Raw genomic sequence first — 27,271 nt, 5'->3', positions numbered from 1 at the left:
ATGATGAATAGGCAATGTAGAACCATCTCCCACAGTGACTTGATCAGGACCATGACAAGGTTGGTAGGTACTCAAATTATTGAGATCATTAGTTAAGTGATTTGTAGCAACAAAATCTAAGAACCAAGCATAACTATCTTGAGAAGCAGTAAAAGAATGATAAAAAAAATTTTGTGGATGATGATGCAACATAAGCCCTAGGATGAGATCTAGACACAGAAAAAGAAGAAGGTGAAGGTGCTTGAAAAGTTGAGTCGAATCTATGCCAACATTCCAAAGCTGAATGACTAGGCTTTCCACAGATTTGACAGAGCAAAGGTCCAATAGTAGAGGATTGATTTGGAGAAGATGTTCGGCCTCCACCTCCTCCACCTCTGTTCTGAGAAAATCTGCTGTCATTTCCATCGTTTCGATCTAAATGAGCCATGGCCTCGATATCCACCTCTCTGAGATCCTTTGAAGCCACCTTTATAATTCCCTTATAGCGACCCCGGTCTTTTCCCATTTGATTATTGTATCCGGACTTAGGTTCTGTAGATTCCGTCATTGTATAATTGTTGTTGTCATTCATCATTTTCTTATTTCGAGTCTTGGGTTGTGTTGGGAAGATTTGGAGCAGGTTGGTTGAGCTTAGGAACCAAGTCTAGTTGCCCAGATTTTGGCTTGTCCGCTCGAGCGGGGGTTTGGGCGCTCGAGCGGGGAATACACCCATCCAGTATGTCCTGTGTATTGTTGGCCGCTCGAGCGGGGGATTGGACGCTCGAGCGGAAAGTCATGAGTGACGCTCGAGCGGGGAGTTGGGCGCTCGAGCGGGGACCTGTCTGCAAAAACTTCTGGGAGTGTGCATTCGCCGCTCGAGCGGGAGTTTGGGCGCTCGAGCGGGAGTCTGTGAGTGGCGCTCGAGCGGGGGTTTCCACGCTCGAGCGGGGCGACTGGTATAAAAATCCGAGATCCGACTTTCTGGATGATTTTTCATCTCCTTTTTTATTTTAAAACCCTAGAACCGTCTTCTCCCTCTCCCTACACACCTTCTCTCTTAGGTTTGATCTACTTAGAGTGTATTTCTACCCTAAGTTCTTTGTTAAAAAGATAGAGTGGGTCGAGGGCTTCCGTTTAATCTGAACAATCTTGGGTTTGGAGCACTTTGGCTTTCGTCATCTTCTCCATTCGAGTTCTTTTCTGCAAGGTAGGGATTTCCTACTCCATCTTATAGGTTTTGTTCTAAGTTTTGGTATTTTGATATGTTGGGAATGCTTTGGTAATTTTGGAAAAAAAAACCCTAGTTGTATTAATAAATTAATTTGTATAATTAATTTAAGGAAATTGGGGAAATTGGTTAAATGCATGAAATTGAGGAATTCATTGATTAAATGGTGTAGTTGGATAATTAAAATCACTCGCCTATTGAATTGTTGATATATTTATTTCCAGTCTAGAAATAACTGTTTTGGGCTATCGGTGGAGGATAGTCTTGTTTGTTGTAGACATTGCATGTGGATTAGGAATAACTGAAACTAATCACAGTGGTTAAGTCATTAATTTTGACTACTGCATTAATACAGAAAATACGTGTATTGATTGAGCATTACATTTGCATATATTGTTTTGTGTGGAAGGAGATAGGGGATGTACTCCACGGTTTAGGGGAAGATAGGGGATGGACCTCTAAACCGGATTTTGTTTGGGAGGAGATAGGGGATGGACTCCATTAGCATCACTTTTATGTGTGCTTATTTATATTGAAGTATTTTATTGATACAACAGTAAAATGTGTATCAAACTGGAAGTATGAAGTGTTTTGATTTGAGCCTGAGTCTCATCTGTTTGTTGACATGGATGAATGTGGATATATTATGTATGGTTCACTGTTGTAAGATTGGCCAGGTTCTGAGCCATATTGATAATGTTGGAAAGTAAAACATGTCTTAGGCATTAGTGTCATGAAACTGTATAATGAAATAATTGATTATCTTGGTTAACCATCTATTGAATGCTATTGCTTTATTCAATGCTTATGTTTGGTTTAGTATATTTCTACTGGGCTGTGGCTCACCCTTTATGGGAACATCATTTTCAGGTTCAGGTGATAAGCTACCTCCCAGGACTTAGCTTGGAAGGATTTGGATTTTGAAGATTATCTTTAGTTGTTTGTTTTTATTTAATAAATAATCAAGCCTAGGGCTTTATTTGTATTTGAGTTAGAACTCATATTTTGTATCCAAGTGTTGGCTTGGAAAGATGTAAGCCCATAGGGCATTTAATCTGATGTTACATGTAATTTTTTTATTTAGTAATACTCTGAAGAATGAATTAATAAATTGTTTTCTTTAAGTAATGCGTGTTGATGATATGCATATAATGGGTTTATTTTGAGGGCGTTACAACTTGGTATCAGAGCGTACCGGGTTTGAATACTTTGGGTACGTGGGAAGTGATTAGTATCACAATGGGTTCGTCTCGTTTGATAGAGACTTAGTGTAATGTTATATGCTTACATGATAACATGTTTATGTGACTATGTGGGTATGGAATGTAGTTTCTAGGATGTTGATTGGACCCTTGAGTTTCTAGTAGTCTTGTTGGAAAGGCACTTGATCACTGCTGCTTCCAACCGGAACTATAGCAACGCATTGGGACTATCATTATCCAGGAATGAAATTCGTAGGTGCTTATGTGATTATGTGCTTACGTGGAATGAATTATTGTTGTCCAATGCATTAGGACGCGAGTGTTTAGTTTCGGCACATTTATTAATGTGCTAACGTCTTTGTTTCCTTTATTAGGATGTCAGGACGAGGACGAGGACGAGGACGCGGTAGGCGTGGTAGGCCGGGTAGGCAGGAGGTGCCTGTGCCAGAGGAGATTCCGGCAGTTCAGGAGGGAATTGGTCAGGCCAATATGGCCGAGCCAGTAGGCCAGCAGGCTATGGGCGCTCTAGCCCGAGAGATAGCAGGGGCATTCAGGGAGTCAGTAGGCATTCTCAGAGCTGAGAATCAAGCTCAGGTTGTTGTTGCGGATGCATGACCTTCCTTTCTGAAGAGGGAGTTCTTCCGGTCTAATCCGGAGGAATTTGTGGGTGATCCTAAAGAGCCGCTTAAGGCAGATGAATGGCTCGAACAGACAACGAAGACGTTTGAGATGCTTGGCATCGAAGACGAGGGGTTGAAAGTGACCTTGGCATCTTTCCAGTTGAAGGGGGATGCGGGTCAGTGGTGGAAGTTTACTAAGGGTCGTATAGGAGGTACATGGGAGGCTTTTGTGAATGCTTTCCAGGAAAAGTTCTTATCTCCAGCAGTTAGGGAGAAGCTAAGAGACCAGTTCTGCCAGCTTAAGCAGTCGAGTTCTTCAGTGGCCGAGTTTGAGGCTGCATTTACTAGTTTGTCCAGGTTTGCACCTGAGTTGGTGGCGTCTGAGGAACGCCGTTGTATTGAGTTTGAGAAGAAGTTGAGGCGTGGTCTTAAGCTGAGAGTTGGGGGAACTATGATTCGGGATTATGGGCGTATGGTTGATGCTGCAGCCCATATGGAGATCATGATGCAGGAGGAGGAGGAAGGACAGAAGGGCTCCAAGAGGAGTCAGGATGGTCAGAGTGATGGTAGGAGACAGAAGGGTTTTAATCCACAGCAGTCTCAAGGTAGCTTTTCTAGATCGGCTTTTCCTGTACCGAGTGCTAGTTCGGGGAAAGGCAGTCAGGGAGACATTACCTGTTTCAAGTGTGGCCAGCTGGGTCACAAGTCTCCAGTTTGTCCTCAGAGGGGAGGAGTGCAGAGAGCATCATCATCTTCGGTTCGATCTCAGAGCTAGAGTCAGGGTAGAGGTCAGCCACTCTCGTGTTATCAGTGTGGTCATCTAGGGCATATGAAGAGGTATTGCCCGCAGTTGGGTGGCACATCTGGTGCATCTGGTTTGAGGCAGATTCAGGGTCAGCAGCCAGCTCAGTCGGGTCAGGCCTCGAGGGCCAATCAGGGGGCTTCATCGTCCTAGTCAGTGCAGCAATCTTATGCTCCTAGGGGTGAGCAGGTTGATTAGAGGTCGTCTGGGCGCGTGTATGCTGTTACCGCGCAGGATCTTGTACCGGCTCCATCAGTTGTGAGAGGTACTTTCTTGTTTTGCAACTCGGTTGCTAATGTTTTGATTGATACGGGTGCATCTCATTCCTTTGTGTCTGCTGCATTTGCATCTGTTTTGGAGTTAGAGTTAGCACAGTTAGCATCTCCTATTTGTGTAGTGTCACCTCTTGGGGGTGAATTGATTTTGAAACAAGGTGTTAGGGGTTGTGATATAGAGGTTGATTATCATAGAATCCCATTTTCCTTTGTAGTTATGCCTATGAGGGGTTTCGATGTTATTTTGGGTATGGACTGGTTATCGTCATACCGGGCAGTTATTGATTGCTACCGCCAGAGGGTCACTTGTTGTACCGTGAGCGGAGAGTATTTTCATTTTCTAGGGGACCGGGTTGGTGATGTGTTGCCACCGGGGTATGTTTCACGAGGACAGAGTGAGCTTAGTGGTCTACTTGCTAACCTTTCGATTAGTGAGGATGAGGAGACACAGATTGTGTTGCCAAGGGTGGTTTGTGAGTATTCGGACGTCTTTCCTGAGGATCTTGTTGGTTTGCCACCGCATCGGGAGATTGAGTTTTCTATTGACCTAGTGCCCGGCACGGCACCGATTTCCATGGCACCTTATCGTTTTGCCCCAGCCGAATTAGTTGAGTTGAAGATTCAGCTCCAGGAGTTACTAGACAAGGGTTTTATACGTCCTAGTGTTTCGCCGTGGGGAGCACCGGCCCTCTTTGTTAAAAAGAAAGGTGGTGCTTTGAGACTTTGTATAGATTACCGGAAGTTGAATCGGGCTACGGTCAAGAATAAGTACCCTATGCCCCGTATAGATGACCTGTTTGACCAGTTGAAGGGTTCCCGTTGTTTTTCTAAGATAGACTTGAGATCGGGTTACCACCAGTTGAGAGTCAGGGAAGAGGATATTCCGAAGACGGCATTCCGTACGCGGTATGGTCATTATGAGTTTTTGGTGATGCCATTCGGGCTCACCAATGCACCGGCAGTCTTTATGGACTTGATGAACCGGATCTTCCGGGAATTCTTGGATCAGTTTGTAGTCGTTTTTGTGGACGACATCCTCATCTATTCGCCTTCTGAAGAGAAGCACAAGGAACACTTGAGAGTGGTGCTTGAGTTACTTAGAGTCCATAAGCTTTATGCTAAGTTTGGGAAGTGTGAGTTCTGGCTAGAAGAGGTCAAGTTCTTAGGTCATGTAGTTTCTGGGGAAGGAGTGTCTGTTGATACATCCAAGACTGAGGCAGTGCAAGGTTGGGCACAGCCTAAGAGTGTGTTTGAGATCCGCAGTTTTCTGGGGTTAGCTGGGTATTATCGTCGGTTTGTGAAAGATTTCTCCAGATTAGCTTCGCCTTTGACTAGATTGACTCGAAAGGGAGTCAAATTTGTATGGAGTGAGACTTGTGAAAAGTCGTTTCAGGAGTTGAAAGTTAGGCTGACCACCGCTCCGGTGTTGATTATTCCGGAGAGAGGGCTGGGTTACGCGGTTTATTGTGATGCCTCACGAGAGGGTCTGGGTTGTGTGTTAATGCAAGAAGGGAAAGTAGTTGCCTATGGCTCACGACAGTTGAAAATTCACGAGCAGAATTACCCTACGCATGATCTAGAGTTAGCAGCTGTGATATTTGCCTTGAAGATTTGGAGGCATTATCTTTATGGTGAGAAATTTGAGGTATTCTCGGATTATAAGAGTCTGAAATATTTGTTTACACAGAAAGACTTGAACTTGAGGCAGAGGAGGTGGATGGAATTTATAGAGGATTATGACTTTGAGTTGCATTATCATCCGGGAAAGGCCAATGTGGTGGCCGATGCCCTTAGCAGGAAACCTGTTGGTGACATAGCTAGTATAGCCATCCGAGAATGGGAGATGTTGGGTGCACTTGGGGAGTTCGATTTACTTCTGGGCGAATCCGTTGAGGCTGCGGCCTTGTTTTCTGTTGTTGCACAGCCTACACTTGTGACTCGAGTGTTAGAGGCTCAGAGAGGTGACCTTGAGGTAGAATCTCTCCGTGAGAAGATTTCCGGTGGGAAGGTTGAGAAAGGTTTGACGGTGTATTCCGACCTAAGTGTGAGATACCGAGACCGTCTGTTTGTGCCGGAGTCTTTCCGAGAGGAGGTACTCCGAGAGTTTCATCATTCACGCCTTGCGGTGCATCCGGGAGGCACTAAGATGTATCGGGATTTGGGTCGCCAGTTTTGGTGGCGGGGTATGAAGAGAGATGTGGCAGCTTTTGTGTCTAAGTGCCTTACTTGTCAGCAAGTGAAGGCCGAACATCAGAGGCCGGCGGGTTTGTTGCAACCCTTGCCTATTGCCGAGTGGAAGTGGGAACATGTCACCATGGACTTCATTGTGGGTCTTCCGAGGACTCAGCGGGGTAGTGATACTATTTGGGTGGTTGTAGACCGGTTGACTAAGTCGGCGCACTTTATTCCTATGCGCGTGAGAGATTCGGTCGATCATCTTGCCGACTTGTACATTCGGGACATAGTGAGGTTACACGGGGTTCCAGTGACGATCGTCTCAGATAGAGATCCTCGTTTTACTGCCAGGTTGTGGCAGAGTTTGCAGAGTGCCTTAGGCACCAAGTTGACCTTTAGCACGGCTTATCATCCTCAGACTGACGGGCAGTCCGAGCGTACTATTCAGATCCTTGAGGATATGCTGCGGGGTTGTGTTCTAGACTTTAGTGGTTCGTGGGAGAGGCACTTGCCGTTGGTGGAGTTTGCCTACAACAACAGTTTCCAGTCTAGTATCGGTATGGCACCATTTGAGGCCTTGTATGGCCGACCGTGTAGATCTCCTGTTTGTTGGGCCGAGGTAGGTGATGCACCTCTGTTGGGTCCGGAGTTGGTGAGGGAAACGACGGAGAAAGTTGAGCTTATCCGTAAGAGGCTTGTTACAGCACAGAGTCGTCAGAAATCTTATGCCGACCGTAGGAGGAGACCTTTGGTGTTTGAGGTGGGTGATCATGTCTTTCTGAAGATATCACCTAGACGGGGTTTGATGAGGTTTGGGAAGAGCGAGAAGTTGTCCCCTCGGTTCATTGGTCCGTTTGAGATCCTTGAGAGGATTGGCGAGGCTGCTTATCGTTTAGCATTACCGCCGCAGTTGTCCGGAGTACATGACGTGTTTCATGTGAGTATACTTCGGAAATATGAGCCGGATCCATCACATGTGTTGGATTGGACTGATTTAGTGGTTAATGAGGATGTCTCGTATGAGGAGAGACCGGTTCGGGTCTTAGATAGGCGGGATCAAGTTTTGCGAGGCAAAACCATCCCTTTGGTCAAAGTTTTGTGGAAACATCATGGAGTGGAGGAAGCCACTTGGGAACGTGAGTTGGAAGTTCGCGAAAAATACCCGGACATGTTTATCGATTTGTAATCTTGTATTTAGATTTTGTAATATTGTTGAACTTAAGAGCTTTACATATGTCTTAAGTTGTAAAACATTGAGTATGTTTTGGTAAATGGGTGTATCTTGAAACTTGCTTCATTATAGAAGTTTAGTGTAACATTACATATGTTGATTACATTGTTGAGCGTGTTGTATATATATCATGCAATTGAATATGATATGGAAATTGCTATCATTGGAAGGAATAATGCATAATAGTGATGCAGGTTGAAATATATGTTGTTTTATATATATATTGTAAGATGCTTCTTGATAAAGAGATGAAGTGACCAGTATTGGGTCAAGATGTTTATTGTTGTTATACAATATTTTTGAGAATTGAGAAAAAAACTTGTTTTTATTTACAAACTTATGCTTAATTTCGGGGACGAAATTCTTTTAAGGGGGGGAGGTTATAGCGACCCCGGTCTTTTCCCATTTGATTATTGTATCCGGACTTAGGTTCTGTAGATTCCGTCATTGTATAATTGTTGTTGTCATTCATCATTTTCTTATTTTGAGTCTTGGGTTGTGTTGGGAAGATTTGGAGCAGGTTGGTTGAGCTTAGGAACCAAGTCTAGTTGCCCAGATTTTGGCTTGTCCGCTCGAGCGGGGGATTGGACGCTCGAGCGGAAAGTCGTGAGTGACGCTCGAGCGGGGAGTTGGGCGCTCGAGCGGGGACCTGTCTGCAAAAACTTCTGGGAGTGTGCATTCGCCGCTCGAGTGGGAGTTTGGGCGCTCGAGCGGGAGTCTGTAAGTGGCGCTCGAGCGGGGGTTTCCACGCTCGAGCGGGGCGACTGGTATAAAAATCCGAGATCCGACTTTTTGGATGATTTTTCATCTCCTTTTTTATTTTAAAACCCTAGAACCGTCTTCTCCCTCTCCCTACACACCTTCTCTCTTAGGTTTGATCTACTTAGAGTGTATTTCTACCCTAAGTTCTTTGTTAAAAAGATAGAGTGGGTCGAGGGCTTCCGTTTAATCTGAACAATCTTGGGTTTGGAGCACTTTGGCTTTCGTCATCTTCTCCATTCGAGTTCTTTTCTTCAAGGTAGGGATTTCCTACTCCATCTTATAGGTTTTGTTCTAAGTTTTGGTATTTTGATATGTTGGGAATGCTTTGGTAATTTTGGAAAAAAAAACCCTAGTTGTATTAATAAATTAATTTGTATAATTAATTTAAGGAAATTGGGGAAATTGGTTAAATGCATGAAATTGAGGAATTCATTGATTAAATGGTGTAGTTGGATAATTAAAATCACTCGCCTATTGAATTGTTGATATATTTATTTCCAGTCTAGAAATAACTGTTTTGGGCTATCGGTGGAGGATAGTCGTGTTTGTTGTAGACATTGCATGTGGATTAGGAATAACTGAAACTAATCACAGTGGTTAAGTCATTAATTTTGACTACTGCATTAATACAGAAAATACGTGTATTGATTGAGCATTGCATTTGCATATATTGTTTTGTGTGGGAGGAGATAGGGGATGTACTCCATGGTTTAGGGGAAGATAGGGGATGGACCTCTAAACCGGATTTTGTTTGGGAGGAGATAGGGGATGGACTCCATTAGCATCACTTTTATGTGTGCTTATTTATATTGAAGTGTTTTATTGATACAGCACTAAAATGTGTATCAAACTGGAAGTATGAAGTGTTTTGATTTGAGCCTGAGTCTCATCTGTTTGTTGGCATGGATGAATGTGGATATATTATGTATGGTTCACTGTTGTAAGATTGGCCAGGTTCTGAGCCATATTGATAATGTTGGAAAGTAAAACATGTCTTAGGCATTAGTGTCATGAAACTGTATAATGAAGTAATTGATTATCTTGGTTAACCATCTATTGAATGCTATTGATTTATTCAATGCTTATGTTTGGTTTAGTATATTTCTACTGGGCTGTGGCTCACCCTTTATGGGAACATCATTTTCAGGTTCAGGTGATAAGCTACCTCCCAGGACTTAGCTTGGAAGGATTTGGATTTTGAAGATTATCTTTAGTTGTTTGTTTTTATTTAATAAATAATCAAGCCTAGGGCTTTATTTGTATTTGAGTTAGAACTCATATTTTGTATCCAAGTGTTGGCTTGGAAAGATGTAAGCCCATAGGGCATTTAATCTGATGTTACATGTAATGTTTTTATTTAGTAATACTCTGACGAATGAATTAATAAATTGTTTTCTTTAAGTAATGCGTGTTGATGATATGCATATAATGGGTTTATTTTGAGGGCGTTACATCCCTCGTGTAGCAGCATAAGCAAAAGGAAAGTCAAAGGCCTGTGTTTGCTTAAAAGAGGTTTCAATATGAATTGATTCTGAGCATAGTAAAGCAGATAAGGCAGCAATAGAGATAGGATTAGATCTGGCTCAAATAGTGGTTTTGAAAGCATTATATTCATCAGGTAAACCATTTAAGGTGAGCAAAACTAAATTTTCATCTTCATTTGGTGAACCAGCCAAACTCAACTGATCAAAAACAGTCTTGATTTGATTCAAATAGTTTTCCATAATAAGATTCTTCTTTCTAATATGATTGAGTTTGTTCTTTAACTGATGTATATGAGATCAAGAAAGAGATGTAAATCGAGTGGCTAGTGTAGTCCATGCCTTTGAACTTGTACCACAGTGCAAAACATAAGTGAAGATAGATGATAACAATGCAGTAGTAATACAACTCAACAAATGTGCATCAATGGTGATCCAATGAGTCTATACAGGATTTGGAATAGGATTACCATTTGCATCATTGATTGTGAAAGGAGGACAGATGTAACGCCCTCAAAATAACAACAATAAACCCATCAGATAAGACATGCATTTACATATAAACTAACCACATTCTTTTATTCATTAGAGTTCCATTACACAAGTATTACATGTTAACACCATAACAAAATGCCCTACGGGCTTACAGCTTTCCAAGTTAACACTTGGTTACAACAAAAGAGTACTAACTCGTTTACATATTAAGCCCTAGGCTTGAAGTTACATGTAATACATCAAAAGTTAAGCGACAAAAGTATGTCCGCCACTAGCCTCCCAGCTATGTCCTTGGAGGTGGCATGCTTCCTGCACCTGAAAATGATATTCCCATATAGAGTGAGCCACAGCCCAGTAGAAATACACTAAACCAACCATGAACAATGACTAAAAGATTAGCAATTGATAGATGGCCAACACTGATACAATCACATAAATCATATATTTATGTCAAACGACTTACAAGTCCCAATTACTTTTCATTTCCCCTTTTTCAACAGATAGGCATATAAGCACTACCCACATGCTCAACAGATATGTATAACAACAATATCCACATTCTCAGATAAGCAAATAAGCTATATCCACATTCTACAACAGATATGTATAACAACAATATCCACAGATAAGCATAAAAGCTATATCCACATATCACAAAGATAAGCATATAAGCTCTATCTTCACTTCTTTAGACAAGCATATGAGCTGTATCTACGGAGTTCATCCCCTATCTTCTCCCAACACTATCCGGTTTAGAGGTACATCCCCTATCTTCCCCTAAACCGCGGAGTGCATCCCCTTTCTCCTCTTCTACACATAACGTATACAAACACAATGGTTCTATATACAATCACTCAATACATATAATTAATGTATTCTATCAACCGTCAAGTTCCATGACACATTTCATTGATTAGTTTCAGTTTGCCTAATCATCATGCATTGTCTACAACAATCACGACTATCCTCCACCGATAGCCCAAAGCAGTTATTTCTAAACAGAACATAAATGCACAATGGATATTCAATCAACATTTCATTTCCTCATTCTTCTCAATTAATTATCCCAAATAATTAAACAATGTAATTAGGTCAATTCCCATAATTAGCATTTCGGCCCTTAGGTCCCATTTTCATCAATGATTTAACATTAATTCAATTTCTCTATGCCAAACATGCATCTAGGTTTATTATGAATAAAACCCCAACTTTTGTAAAATTACACAAAAGCCCCAAACTTTCACAAAATTACCAAACCAAGCCCAACATCTCAAAATACCAAAATTTAAAGACAAAATCCATAGAGAGGAGTAGGATATCCCTACCTTGAAGTCTAAGCCCAAAAAGAGATGAAGACTCGAAGATCAATTTGCTCCAAATCCAAACTTTTTCAGATTAAATCGAAGCTCTCAACACCCTCTATCTTTTTAACAAAGGCCCTAGGCTAGATTCACACCCTAGGGAGATCAAATCTTAGAGAGAATGTAAGTTTAGAGAGAGAGAGGCTCGGATTTAGGGTTTAATCAAAGAAAGGAAGTGAAAAAGTGATGTTTAAGACGCTGCTGTCCGCTGATATAAAACACGCTCGCTCGAGCGAAGGCTTGGTCGCTCGAGCGACCAGACACAGAAAACTCTCGCTCGAGCCAAGAAGTTCTCGATCGAGCGAATAAAAACCCAGACCGCTCGAGCGAAGGAAGCTCGCTCGAGCCAAGAAAGACAGTTCTCAGGTCCAGAACCAGGTGCAACCGCTCGCTCGAGCGAGCCACTCTGGCTCGACCCACCAAACACGAACCCCACTCTCGCTCGAGCGACCAACTCCTCGCTCGAGCGAATGTCCAAAATTCTGGGCAGCAACACTAGGCTCCCGAACACAACCAACCTGTAACAAACATGCCCAACACATCCTATAACTCAATATACAAAGTAAAAAGGATGCAAACCAGATAATAAACAACTACCAACATCCACGGACACATGTCCGGATCACTATTCAACAAGGGTAAACCCGGGATCGCTATAACAGATTTCTGAACCATTAACATAGCCTACAAGTTTTGTAGCTCTTAATATATTCTGAAATTAACTCTTCCAAATGATATAATTTGTTGAATCAAGCTTGGTTGGAACAAATGAGTTTAGATTTGAAATAAGAAGAGTGAGATTGGAAGGCAACACAGAAATGTTTGAAGGAATTGTAGAAGATGATATAGCTGCCGTTGTTACAATAACTTCTTGCAGGTTTACAACCATTATTGTATCTTGTTGAGGATACAATGCTCGGAGGAGCTTTTTAGGCTCTAATACCATAAAAGAGTTTGAAGAAGATCATCTTTTATTCCCATATTTTTCAATCAATACAACTATGCCTCTTTATACAATTACTGTAACTGCCTAACTTAATACATCAACTAACTTGTGACGCCCCCAAAACTTATACAATACATACAACCCATAAGCGGAATGATAATAGGAATAATGTGTTTTCATTCATCAAAGTTCATATACAAAAGGTAACACAAGTGATATACATTCACAAATGTTCATCCTGAATCTACAATATGTATTACAATGATAGGAGAATTGAAAATTAAACAGGTAATAATATGCCCTATAGGCTTACATCTTTTCAAGCCATTGCTTGGTTACAACAAAATGAGTCTAGCCCAATACAGTTAAAGCCCTTGGCTATACAAAAACAATACAACAAAATAAAGAGCTCTTGCTCCCCAAAAGTCACTCCGAGCTAGTGCCTGGCGGAGGCATAGCACTAGCACTTGAAAATGGTTTTTTCCAAATAAGGTGAGCCAAAGCCCAACAGGAATAATCTAACACAATATATGAGATTTAATAAAGATATAAGTGCAATGTGCATATACAATGTATGTAACAAAACGTTTTCATTTTGTTTTATTATCAAGAAATACCAAGGTCGTATCTTATTCCACTTTCCTTCAATTTATTTCAAGTTAATCTATTCTTCTCAATTCATGAGCCAAATTCATTATCTTTAAACAACTCAACTGAGACTACAACTCAATGGTTATCAAATCAACGCAATTACCACACAAACACTTCAATCTGCCATTTTACAGAAATTTCGCCCGCGAGATTGGCACCCATGTATATACAAGATTTTGGGACCTTCACCCTGGACACTCCAGCCAACTTAATTTTAATGGAGTCCATCCCCTATCTCCTCTCAAACAATGGAGTATATCCTCTTTCTCCTGCCAAACATCATACATATACAATGTATTTAAAGCGTAATCACATTCAATGACAACCAACAATAGATTAGTTTCAATTTACCTAATTATCATGCAATTTCTACAACAATCATAGTTATCCTCCACCGATAGCCCAATACAAATATTTCTAAACAAATATACAATCTTCTCAACAGATAAATTATTCAAATTTCCATAGGTAAGAGACAACACGTGTCCGACTCTACCACATATATCAATAATCATCCAATTTCACATTACCAATGTCATTTTTAGTTATTTATACAAAATAACAATTTAATCCAATTACAGCAAAACTCCCCTTTTTTCAAATATCGACCCAAGTACCAAAATCAACAATTTTGACACAATATAACCTCATATTCAAACTCCATACTCATTTATTTCACATTCACTGAAAAATCCCTCCTTTTATTTCACACCCAAACCCTAGGTTTGTTCAAACTACTCCCAAATCCTTTCATTGTTACACAACGACAAATAGCTAAGCTAAAAACCATATGAAAGTGTAGAAAATCCCTACCTCAAGAAGAGAAGACAAGCAAAGCAAGGGTGAAACTCCAAAGATGCTCAAACCCAACTTTGTTCGAATTAAAATGAAGATCTAGAGATGCTCTACCTTTTTCTCAAATGGATTAGGGTAAAGAAATCACTGGAAGTAGGTGAAAATGTAGAGAGAGAGAGTGTGTATATTTTAGAGAGAGAGGGTTTCAACTTTAGGTTTTTGGGAGAAAAGATCTGAAAAAGTGATGTAAAAAGTCATTTTCGTAATCTGATATATGCACAGTCCGCTAGAGCGGAAGAGCTGACACTTGAGCATCAGACACAAAAAGTTGTTCCGCTCAAGCAAGAAAGACTGCTCGAGTGCCAAGACATAATGAACAAGACGCTCACCGCTCGAGCGCAAAAAGTGGCGCTCGAGCATAGAGAACACACATCTAGAAGTTTTACAGACAACAGACCAATGCTCGAGCGCCCACCAGTGCCGCTCGAGTGTAGAAAACACTCTCCCAGTAGTTTTGCAGACCTGCAAAGTACTGAAAGTTAGCAAAGCCTGCTCGAGCACAAGAAGTGCCGCTTGAGCGAAGGGCCAAAATTTACAGAGCTCGTTCGAGTGCCAGAATGACCGCTCAAGTGGAGGAGAAAAAATCTGAGCAACAAAGGTTTGGAAAAGCAAGCAAATAACCTGTTCCAAACACACAACTACAATCTAAATGACCAATCCAAGGAACAACAAGGGGAAAAAGAAATAAACAACAACATTGAAGCATGAAACCCGAGTCCAAAACATAATAAAATACCGGATCAAAACTGGAGTCGCTATAACTAACCATGGCTATATTTATATAACTTCCTAACAGATTTGTCTAACCACCACAAGTGGATTGTAACCTCCTCAACTTCATACACGTGTTCATCCCTTGAGCATTAGCTGCAGATTACTTGACCAACTTCTTGAGCTGCTTGAGCTGGAGTTGCTTGGTTTGTAACTGCTGTAGCTCTGTAGGTTGAGACTTGGCTTATGGTTCTATCTTGAGCTGTGGCTTAACAGCTTTAGCAAAAAAGTTTGTGATTTAATTTAAAATTCTAACAAATTTAAGGGAAAATGTTATTTGTGAGCTTTGTCTCAAACACATACATTTGGCTTCTTGTGGAAAGTATTGTTGAAACAAAATGACTATAGAGGTGCTTTTTTGAATTATCAGAACAAAAATTTTATAATAAAATTTTTGCTTTTAAAAGTTTTTAAAAATTAAATCCTAAAAACCTTATCTATCGTAGTGTTTGTGTGAATTAAGGCTAAACAAATGTTATGGCGTTGCTCATAGTATCAGGTGGATCAATGAAGTCCAAATTGAATGGCATAGAAAGTTTATCACATATATGAATAAATACTAGAAAAGTTTTTTAAGCATAGAATTTGTATACGTAAAATTCATACAAAATGAAATAATAACATTTTTGAAATTTTGAGTCACAATAATGTATGTTTTGACTCCAAAGAAAAAAATTACAAAAGATCACAATTATTTTTTGTGAAAAATTTATTTGTTTAGCATTATTCAAAAAACTAATAGGGGTGGAGGTGAATTGGAACTCCTTTTTCTGGCATTGGCACCATATCACCTAAAACATTCTCCTTTGGAGAAAGTACCTCCCATTTATACTTCTTCACCACATTGTGGATGAAAGTTAGCACCACTAACCAAGCATACTCTTTTCTAGGGCAAAGTCTACGCCCACCTCCAAATGGCACATACGTGTATGGAGCCGGTGCTTCTCTGTCTTTGTACCTTGACGGATCAAATTTTTTTGGATCCCAAAAGTACTTAGAGTTCTTGTTTGTTGTGTTAACTGTCCAATATACCTACAAACAACACTCACAAATTAGTTGCGATGATAACTAAGGGAAAATTATTTAGCATTTTAAAATTATATATTATCTTTTTTTCTAACCACTTATGATCAATCGACCATGGTAACAAAGTTGTTAGGAGTTTTCTTAAAATAGAAAAAGAAAAAAAAAACGTGACTACAAAAATAGTTATGTCTCACATATATATATATATATATATATATAATTTTAGAGAAAGAAAATTAAAAACCATAGGCTAAAGAGTAATGGTTGACATGTTGGGAACACTTGGCCATCCTAAGCCGATACACCTACCTAACAACCAACAAGAAAAAAACGATACCCAAGATTCCTTTCATTCGAAATCTATCTTCTCAACGAGATTAAACGATAGGATGTCAAATCTCATTTTATTTTTATAACTAGTTAGAACAAAAGATGATGTGACAGTTCTACATCATTGAATAATGAGCTAGCCTGAAAAGATATACACAAGCTTCATTTGATATATGTTTACACACCTTCCAGCCCTTTGGAATTGTGTAACCAACATATGTGAAGTCAGTTAAGATTTCTTTGAAGGTTCCTTGTTGAGGTGGAACAACTCTCATCACTTCACACATTACATTCCGTGAGTATTTCATTTTCGACATGTCATTCCAGTCTAACAGTTCTCTGTCTTTTTATCTTTTGAGATCTCCAATTGCTCTGCATTTCAAATATGTAAAAACACATAAAATAATTGCAACATGAAACTTGAACAACATGAGTATAGTCCGCAAAATTTTAGGAGATTGAACAATATTATTTTAAATTTGATCAATGTTTGGTTTTAAATTTGTCAACGCAAATTCCATTGTTTATAATAAATATGATATATATATATATATATATATATGTATGTATAAAAAAAATATAGTTGGTTCACTCTATTCACAAATTTATTATTAAAAAATTAATTTCATATGTATGTATACACATAAATAAGATTATTCTTTCACATCACAAAATAAATATATTTTTAAAATAATTTTATATGTATGTACATGCATAAATAATTTAACTAAAATTTAGGAAATATTTACGATTAGCAAAAAAAATTCTTTTATCCTATGTATTGTGCATGCCAACTGCTAACTACCTTAATTACAGTCCAAAAGAATTTTATTATACAAACAAAAAAAATTTACACAAAAAAAAAAAATAAAAAAAAATAAAATAAAAAATAATAATAATAATAATAGTAACTTATAATTTTAAAAATGTCACAATCACATAATTCTTTCATAGAAAATTATGTAACAAAGTCATTACCTGATAGGACCTTATTGTAGATGTCTGGACTTTCTCCCACAAACTTCATGAAGAAAGAAATGGTGACAGCCACATTGGCATAACCAGCCACCAACAAACCCATCATTTTATCAGCCCTTCCTAGTTGGATCACTCACAACGATCATATGAGACAGTATATCTTGCTTCATAGCTCCTCCACCGCCTACCATGGCGGCTCTCCTCTCCCTCACCATCGCCATTTGCTCCCTCCGAATAGCATCGGTAGCTTTGCCAGCGCGATAAAAGTTAGTGCTAGGAAAATTCACCATGATCGAATGCAACCCTACGGTGACATCATTGAAATAGCGAACCAACCTCTCGATACGATTTGGATTTTCCATCCCTAGAAAGATCCGGCAAGCGATCAACAAGGTTAGAGTCTTGGCTAGAGGGTAGACCTGCCACAAAAATATTATGGAACAATTCAATATTATTCAACAAAATTATTAAGATATACATAACCTATGAAATAAGAATGCATGTAAAATAACATAGAAAGTCGTCTGTAAAAATATTTGTAAAAACTCAATATATGTCTCATGTACATGATTTTCTTGCATGTCTTGTGAGTCTCACAGTCTTAAAAAAATATTTTCTGCTTGGTTTGATTTTTAAAAAATTATTTTTTGACCAATTTATGTTGGTGTGAATTTGTTTTCTTATTTTAGTTAACTTTTTTTTATATGCACCTAATGTAAATATATCTAAAAATAAAATATATTTACTAGAATATAAAAATAAAATATAAAAGTTCATTAAAACAAACGAAAATCCAAAGAAAAAATTGTTACATTTTTATTCAGATATTTATTTGTTTCTAATGAACCTTTTCATATTTTCAGTTTTTTTTTTTTTTTTTCATTTTTTTAGATGAATCTAATTTTGATGTATCTAAATAGAAAAAAACAAAAAAACAAAAAATAGATGATTAAAATATAAAATAAAAGGAAAATAAAAACACGTCTACAAATAGTTTGTAAAAAATCAAACCAAACTATATAGTTGTAACGAATTAAATCTAATAAATATTGTAATATAAATATAACAGTAAAATTTAATTTTGTAACTTAAGAAGCTTTTAAAAACTAATAAATTTAGCCCCAATAATGAAATGATTAAATATGGAAAATTTTATTTTTTTATTAAAATCTCTAACAAGACCTTCAATTCATCTTTGCCTTCCCAATGAGTCGTCAAGTGTTGCTATGAAATTAAGTCAATTATCCCCAAGTAACTCGACAATGCCTCAAGCTTGAAAAACCCAGGTGTCCTTGTCACTTCTTTTACACCATCCGCCGCCACCGCTGCCACCACTTGCGGTGGTGGAACCGATGGAGCCGCCGCTGGTTCGGGTTTTGATGAGAGGAAAAGCTTCTGCTTTGAGTGAGGCAAGAAACCAGTGAAGATTTTTCTCTCATTGGAGAAGAGAAACTTGTTTCCATTTGGGCCACATATGACTGTTGTTTTCTCTTTGAAAATCTTCGTCTTAAAGATCTCTCGAGAGTACTTTTTCATCCTATAGTTCACAAAATTTTTTGGCTTGCCAAACAGAAATTTGATGCTTTCGCCGATAATAGGCCATCCAAAGCTGCCCGGAGGCAGTTTGACACCGTCATTAGAGCAATGTTGGTGAGAAAAAATGGTGATGAGAATAGAGAGGAAAGCGAGAATGACAAAGAGATATAGGAACTCCATGGATGTAGAGATATGATAAGTGTTTTGGTGAAAAAATGAACTATGAAGCAAAGGTGGTTTGTTTGAGTAGGGCTTGGAAGTGTGGTTTATATAGGCATATGGAAAGCCTAGGGCTGTCCAATTCAAAGGGTAGATTTGGAATTTTTTAAAAATTAAACTTTCAACTTTGGTTTTTTTTTTTAATTAAAATTTTTCATTTTGGGTCTTTGAAAATATTTTGGGGAAATTCTATTTCCACACATCAAGTTTCCTTACTCCACACACTTAATGAATTTTTTCAGAATTATAATTTTATCCTTTAACAAAATTACCATCTCACCCACCACCGTCTCTTCCACACATCTCACAATTTCTCCATCCCCATCTCACCCATCATCATCTCACCAACCACTTCAGCGCCAGTCATCACCACCCCATTCGAACCTTTCTTATTCCAACCAAACCAACTCTTCTTCTCTTTTAATTCAACACTTTCAAAGGAACCACTATCACCATTTTCATGGCAATCCTGAACCCCACGGTCCTCATCCTCACAAAGAACATCTGAGTTTCCCATGCGAAGTGCAGATTCTAACTGCATCCTTTCTTCAGTTGTCAATACATCATCATCATACTCACCTCCATTTCATGTCCTTTCATCATCATCCACAGAAAAAAGCTCCTCATCAGTCATAGCACTAGGGACCCGCCTTGATTTAACACTCACCATCACATGAAGCATACCATAGATCTTTGCCTTCCAATTTCCAACCACCTCAATTCTCTCTTGTTGCCTCAGCTCAGCCTGAGTAACATTAATACCTGGCCTATACATAATTGTTTGAGACATCAAGGCCACTTTATAGGCAACTTCATCTTTTTTCAGTTGAGCACCTTCTCCCTCCAATGCATTTGTGATTTCTTTTTCTTTATGAGCAAGCACAATCAAAGATCCAGGAGGCAAAGATATATTCCCATCCACAGAAGGCAAAGATATCTCATCCACCACCATCTCACCAGCTACTTCACCGCTGGTGTAACTAGGGTTAAGGTTTTTGGAGTGCGAAAGGATAGAATAAGAGGATATGCACAGAGAAAGTGAGGGTATATTTGGAATGTAAAGTGTATGAACTGAGATAAAGAAGTAAAAATCAAATTATTAAATGTGTGGATTAAAAAAATATGTACACAGAGATGATTTGGTGTGTGGAAATAGAATTTCCCAATATTTTGTTCTTCCGCTTTGGACCCAAGGGAAAATATTCCATCTCTGTTGAATTTTTTTGACTAACTAATCCAAACTAGGCAATACCCAATGTTCTCATTTAATTACAATATTATTCAAGAAAAATTTATGAAATCTATAGAAATATATATATATATATATATAATTTGATTTACAATTATCTGACATGTTAAGTGAAACTTATTTACCAACAAATGAAAAATATTATAAAAATTAATTATCAATATTTAAATTTTTTTTAATTAATTTATAATTTTTGTTTCCTGACTTAACTATTGAGTATTGTCCCTTTCTCTTTCACTTTCTGTGTATTCATACAACAAATTATATGTGTATGAATAAAAATTTATTTTATATTAAAAATAATAAACCACTATGACACATAAATTGATGAAAATGTATAATGTAGAGGAAATTTTATCTCTCACACACACACACACATATGTATAGACTGTTAGAAACAGTAAAAGTGAAGGAATTAATTAATTAATAGACTATAGCTTATATGAAAATGATATATGAATGAGAGACTGAATTATTAATAACTCATTCATTTTGGAGTTCCCTGACCGAGCGTCCCTACTAAGGGCTTGTTGGGGAAGTTAACAAAATAGCTTAAAAATAAAAATATTATTAAAAAGGCCAAAAAGTCAATAAATTATACCCCAAAAAAAATTAAAGATTTTATTTTCTCTCTATTTTTGTATATTTTTTCGTAAAAGAAAATTCTAAACATATATATAATTCATACAAAAAGCTTGACAAGAATGATGTGAATTGCCGTTATCTATCTATATCTATATACTATTATTAAGTGAAGGCCTAAATTGGTTTAATGAAACATTCTTCTCCTCATGTCACGTAACAACTTTATATATGCTAACATAAAAAATAAAAAAAATTATTATACACAGCGTAAGCAAATTTTGAACCCAAGACTTTGGGTTTCATTAAAAACATGTTTATCACTTTATCAACATACATACATATTATATTATACTATTATTAAGTGAAGGTCTAAATTGGTTTAGTGAAGCATTCTTCTCCTAATGCCCCGTGGCAACTTTATATTCATTAAGAATATACTTATCAGTTAAGCAACATACGTATTATATTATACTATTATTAAGTGAAGACCTAAATTGGTTTAGTGAAACATTCTTCTCCTATGCCACGTGGCAACTTTATATATGCTAAAATAAATAAATAAAAATTATTACACACAATGTAAGTAAGTTTTGAACCCAAGATTTGGGTTTCATTAAAAACATACTTATCACTTAAGCAACATACATATTATGATATTAAAATTTTTATTATTTATTTTTATTATTAGTTATTTGAATTGCACACGCATCGCTTGTGCCACCTGCTAACATTACTCATGACATCTTGTTTTAAAATGAAATGTTCATAAAGAGTCACATCATTATGTATGAATATTTTGTTTGTATAACAGTACTCATACTGAAATAGATTTCCAATTGAGGACCAAATATGTTTCGAAAGGTTTATTCACCCAAAAAATGTTTCAAAAGGTGCAAGTACAATATAAATCACCTCATACGCAAATTTTAATAAGGGTATATGTCTCAATACTGTTTTTTAAGTTGTTAAGATATCTGAACCAATTAGTCATTTTAGGAACTCAATTCTTCACCGTAATTTCCTTATAATAATTTAACACAAGGGAAATCTTGTCCTTCCACCTTTTCACTATTGTGTGCCAGAGTAATTGTTGTCGTAAACTAAGCTTATGTTTGTGTGCCGGAGTAATTGTTGGTACTGATTTGGGTGCTGATTTTGGTCCCATATGTTTTTTTTTTTTTTTTTCCTGAAAAAAACACTAAGCTTATGTTTCTTCCCCCATCCATTAAGATGGTCAAAGATATCCCAACATTTATGGGATACGTATGTATTGTGATTGCTATAATATATTGTTGTAGTTAGTTGTAGTATTCAGATTCCTATTACATTCAGATTACCTAGAATAGATTAGCATGATTGGAGGAATTTTCTTGTATAAAAGTATACCTTCTAATTCAATGAAAATTAATTCAGAAGAAAAAAATTCTATTCTTTTTTACATGGTATCAGAGCAGGGAACGATACCCTAGCATTCTGTTCTTTGCTCTCTTTCACTATTTCCCATCATCATGGCAAACGAGCAATCTTCGAATGGAGGCAAGCTGATGCCGCCAATCCATATTTCCTTCACCATTCCGATCATCCCGGCATGGTGCTTGTTTCCAAGCCTCTCAATGGGGATAATTATTCAACATCGTGTACAGCCATGACCATTTCTTTGAATTCCAAATCCAAATTGGGTTTCATAGATGGAACTATCATAGCGCCAGATGCCAAGACCGAACCAAGTGACTATGCATCATGGAAAAAATGCAACGATATGATCCTATCTTGGATTCTCGATTCACTCACACCAGATCTTGCCGATAGCGTTATTTTTTCAAACATTTCCCAGGGGGTATGGGAAGACCTTCGGGATCGCTTGTCGTAAAGCAATGCCCCACATATTTTTCAGATTGAGAGGGGCATCGCTTGTCTCACTCAAGATCAAATGACTGTTGCAGCTTACTACACCAGGCTTAAAAAATTGTGGGATGAACTGGGATCCTATAATGATACTATTTGCTCTTGTGGGGCAGACCATAAGCGACGCCGATTGATGCAATTTCTCATGGGACTCAATGAGTCTTATAGTGCAATACGAGGGCAGATCCTCTTGATGAATCCGCTTCCTGATGTTGCCAAGGCTTACTCTTCTATTGTCCAAGAAGAGAAGCAACGAAGCCTAGGCGCTGCACGTGAAATCACGCAGACCTCAGCCATGGTTGTTCGAAGGGTTGAACCGGTAGCTCTGGCTCTTCGACATGGCCAAAGTTTTTCCTCTCGCTCCAACTCATCTAATCGAAAACCTTTGCATTGCTCTTACTGTGATCGAGACCATCATGTGCGAGACACATGTTGGAAATTGAATAGGTATCCCCTAGGACACCCAAAGCATGCATCAAACAGGTCCAATCAAGGAGGCACTCATTCTAAACACAATAACAATCATCAATCTTCGGTCAACAATGTCAAGGAGGGTCACAAGATACCGGAAATACAATCAGTGACCAATGGCTTATCTGATTTGCAAATCCAGCAAATATTATCTATTGTGCACGGTCAAAACACATCTCAATCCACCACTCCTAAGGCTAATGCTGCCAGTGCTTCTTCAGGTTTGTCACAAGTGTTGTTGCACCTCAAACGATTAATTATCGATAGTGGTGCCACAGACCATATTACTTCTACTCCTGCTCTACTTGTCAACAGTAAAGAGAACACTCTTTTGCCACCCGTTGTTATGCCAAGTGGAGAACATGCTCCAATCAAATCTACTGGAACTTTACCCTTGAATTCATTTATTTCTTCGAAAAATGTGCTTGGTGTTCCATCTTTTAAGGTGGATTTAATGTCTGCGAGTAAAATTGCAAGAGACCTCAATTGTTCCGTAATGTTTTTCCCTCATTGGTGTGTTTTGCAGGACTTGATGACGAGGAAGATGATTGGTTTGGGTGAACAACGAGACGGACTTTATTACTTGGTTGCGTTAGCATCGGAGCAGCCACACCATAACAATCAATCCACAGCCGCCATTACTAGCTGTTCATCCTGCTCTCAAGGCAACGCCTCTACTGATTTGTGGCATCGTCGATTGGGGCATTGATCTTCCTCTAGATTAGATTTTATGGCAAAGAAATTGTTACATTTTCCTTCCAAGTTTAATAATGCTTGTGATATTTGTGCACTTGCCAAACAGAGTCAGCTTCCTTTTTTTCCTAGTTCAATTTCCTCTGTGAGACCTTTTGAATTAATTCATTGTGACATTTGGGGCCTTTACAGAATTGCTTCTCTTTCTGGTGCTAAATATTTTTTAACTATTGTGGATGACTATTCTAGATTCACATGGGTTTTTTTTTATGTAGCACAAAAATGAAACCCAACCTTTACTTACCAATTTTTTTACCTGGGTCCACACCCAATTCAATGCCTCTATCGCTACCATTCAGGTTGATAATGGTGGGGAATTCTTTTCTATGTGCGAATTTTATAAACAACAAGGCACCATTTATCAAACTTCTTGTACATCTATACCTCAATAAAACGGGGTGGTCGAGCGTAAACATCGCCATATCCTTGCGTCCGCTCGCGCCCTTCGTTTTCAAGCCCATCTCCCTTTTCCTTTTTGGGCCAACTGTGTTTCCACTGCTGTCCATATAATTAATCATTTGCCCACACCAATCCTTTCTCGCCAAACTCCTTTTGAACGGCTTTATGGCAAGATTCCTTCTTATTCTCATATTCAGGTTTTTGGATGTCTTGCATATGCTACTGAAGTGCATGTTTCTCATAAATTCGCTCCCCGTGCCAAACGTTGTATTTTTCTTGGTTATCCAGTTGGCCAAAAAGCTTACAAACTCTATGACCTTGCCACTCATCAGGTGTTCACTAGTCGCGATGTTGTTTTTCCTGAAACCATATTTCCCTATGAGTCCCCTCCATCCTCTTTCCCAAATTCTACCCATGTCCTTCCTCTCTCGGTGCCTGATGCTACTCTTTCCCCACTGGACCCCATTCCTACCCCTGTCCCACACAACCCAGTCCCCGACCCAGTCTCTCCCATTTCCCCTACTAGCCATGCTCCACCACCTCCCGCCAGTCCTCATCCCACACCAGCTTTACGTCGTTCTCAACGACATCATGTTCCTTCCACGGCTTTATGCGATTATGTTTGCAACTAAGTGACGTCTAGTGACGTCTCCCAACCAATTGTCGCCTTCGTCATCTCGTTCTCCACAAGGTACACACTATCCTCTTTGCAATTATATTTCTTATCATCGTTATTCACCACCCCATCGCTCCTTTCTTGCTACTATCAGTCAGGATATTGAGCCTACATCCTATGCCGAAGCCGCTCCTCATTCCCACTGGCAAGCTTCCATGCAATCTGAATTGGCTGCTTTAGAGGCCAATCACACTTGGTCTCTCACTTCTCTCCCTCTTGGCAAGCAACCCATTGGTTGTCGTTGGGTTTATAAAATCAAACGTCACTCAGATGGTACTATTGAGCGTTACAAAGCTCGTTTGGTTGTGAAAGGCTACACCCAGATGGAAAGTATCGATTACCTTGACACTTTTTCTCCCACTACCAAAATGATTATTGTTCGTTGTTTATTAGCTTTGGCTGCTGCCCAAAATTGGTCTCTTCACCATTTTGATGTCCAAAATGCATTTCTTCATGGTGATCCCCATGAAGAAATTTATATGTCTTTGTCTCTTAGTCTTCCGTGACAGGGGGAGAACTTAGTGTGTCGCCTCACCAAGTCGTTATATGGCTTAAAGAAAGCTTCTCGTCAATGGTTTGCCAAGTTCTCTCAAGCTATCTAGGCTGACAGTTTTGTTCAATCTAAAGCAGATTACTCATTGTTCACGTGTCGGAAAGGCACATCCTTTACAGCTTTGTTGATATCTGTTGATGACATTCTTATTACGGGTAATGATCTCACTGCCATTTCTGCTCTTAAACAATTTTTGCATAGACATTTCCGAATTAAAGATTTGGGTGAATTAAAGTATTTTCTGGGCATTGAAGTCTCTCGGTCAAAGAAAGGTATTTCCATCTCACAATGAAAATACACTTTGGAAATTCTAAAGGATGGTGGTTTTTTGGGCGCTAAACCTATGAACTTTCCCATGGAGCAAAACATTAAGCTCTCGGATGAAGGTGAATTACTTCGAGATCCATCGCTATATAGGCGACTTGTTGGACGCCAAATTTATTTGACCATTACCTGGCCGAATATCACCTATTCGGTACATGTCTTAAGTAGATTCATGCATGCACCACGCAAGCCACATATGTAAGCTGCCTTGCGCGTTTTGTGTTATTTGAAAAGTAATCCAAGACAGGGTTTGTTTTTTCCTTCTCAGAACAATTTATCTTTGCGAGCCTTTTCTGACTCAGATTGGGCTGGTTGTCCAACTTCTCGTAGATCCACCACGGGTTATTGCGTTTTCTTGGGATCTTCTCTTATTTCATGGTGGACAAAAAGGCAGAAAACTGTGTCTCTCTCCTCAGCAGAAGCTGAATATAGAGCCATGACGGGTACCTGCTATGAATTATCGTGGCTGCGATCATTATTGAAAGATTTGAGAATATTACATCCGAAACCAGCATTGTTATATTGCGACAACAAAGCAGCTTTACACATAGCAGCCAATCATGTTTTTCATGAAAGAACTAGACATATAGAGATGGATTGCCACTTTGTTTGCAATAAAATACAAGATGGTTCAGTTGAGACCAAATATGTTGCTTCGGCAAATCAGCTTGCGGATGTGTTCACTAAGCCATTAGGAAAGGAAGCTTTCTCAACTATGATACGCAAGTTGGGAGTTCTAGACATTCACTCTCCAACTTGAGGGGGAGTGTTAAGATGGTCAAAGATATCCCAACATTTATGCGATAAGTATGTATTGTGATTGCTATAATATATTGTTGTAGTTAGCTGTAGTATTCAGATTCCTATTACATTTAGATTACCTAGAATAGATTAGCATGATTGGAGGGATTTTCTTGTATAAAAGTATACCTTCTAATTCAATAAAAATTAATTCAAAAGAAAAACATTCTATTCTTTTTTACGATCCTAGCTAGAAGCTAGGACTAGGTGTTGTAAAAATGCAATTTAAAAATGGCTGCAATTTGTTCAAAAAAAAGAATGGCTGCAATTTGTTGTGTGTTTGAAGGATTAGAATTTAAGTTTGAATTTTATTGTATTGTATTGTCCTAACTCATTTTTTTACATTTCATATTTTAAATTTTTGAATAAATATATGGCTAATATATTTGTAAGTTGTAAGCAGTGGCGAAGCCACAAAGGGTCTATGGGGGTCACGTGCTCCTGGGTTTTAGAATAATTTTTTTTTTTTTTGCAAACATAAAAAAAATATTTTAATTAAAAAAATTATAAAATATTATTTACAGTAAAATATCAATGATATTTTTAAAATTATGACAATAATAATGGTTGTTTTTTTTATTGAAAATAAAGATATTACGATAAGTCATATTGTTATCTATGAAAATTATTGA

General features: G+C 38.4%; 2 pseudogenes; one reads left to right on the top strand and one right to left on the bottom strand.

The window, feature by feature from the left end:
• Positions 1–15,569: 15,569 nt before the first annotated feature.
• Positions 15,570–18,884, bottom strand: LOC114269120 (beta-amyrin 28-monooxygenase-like; annotated as a pseudogene).
• Positions 18,885–22,345: 3,461 nt separating this feature from the next.
• On the top strand, positions 22,346–26,598 carry LOC114269118 (uncharacterized; annotated as a pseudogene).
• The last annotated feature ends 673 nt before the right edge of the window (positions 26,599–27,271 follow it).

The sequence above is a fragment of the Camellia sinensis genome, chromosome 9, assembly GCF_055761805.1.
Source record: "Camellia sinensis isolate YWXY chromosome 9, ASM5576180v1, whole genome shotgun sequence".
In the NCBI taxonomy this organism is placed as follows: Eukaryota; Viridiplantae; Streptophyta; class Magnoliopsida; order Ericales; family Theaceae; genus Camellia; species Camellia sinensis.
This window is presented reverse-complemented; position numbering and strand designations above follow the sequence as displayed.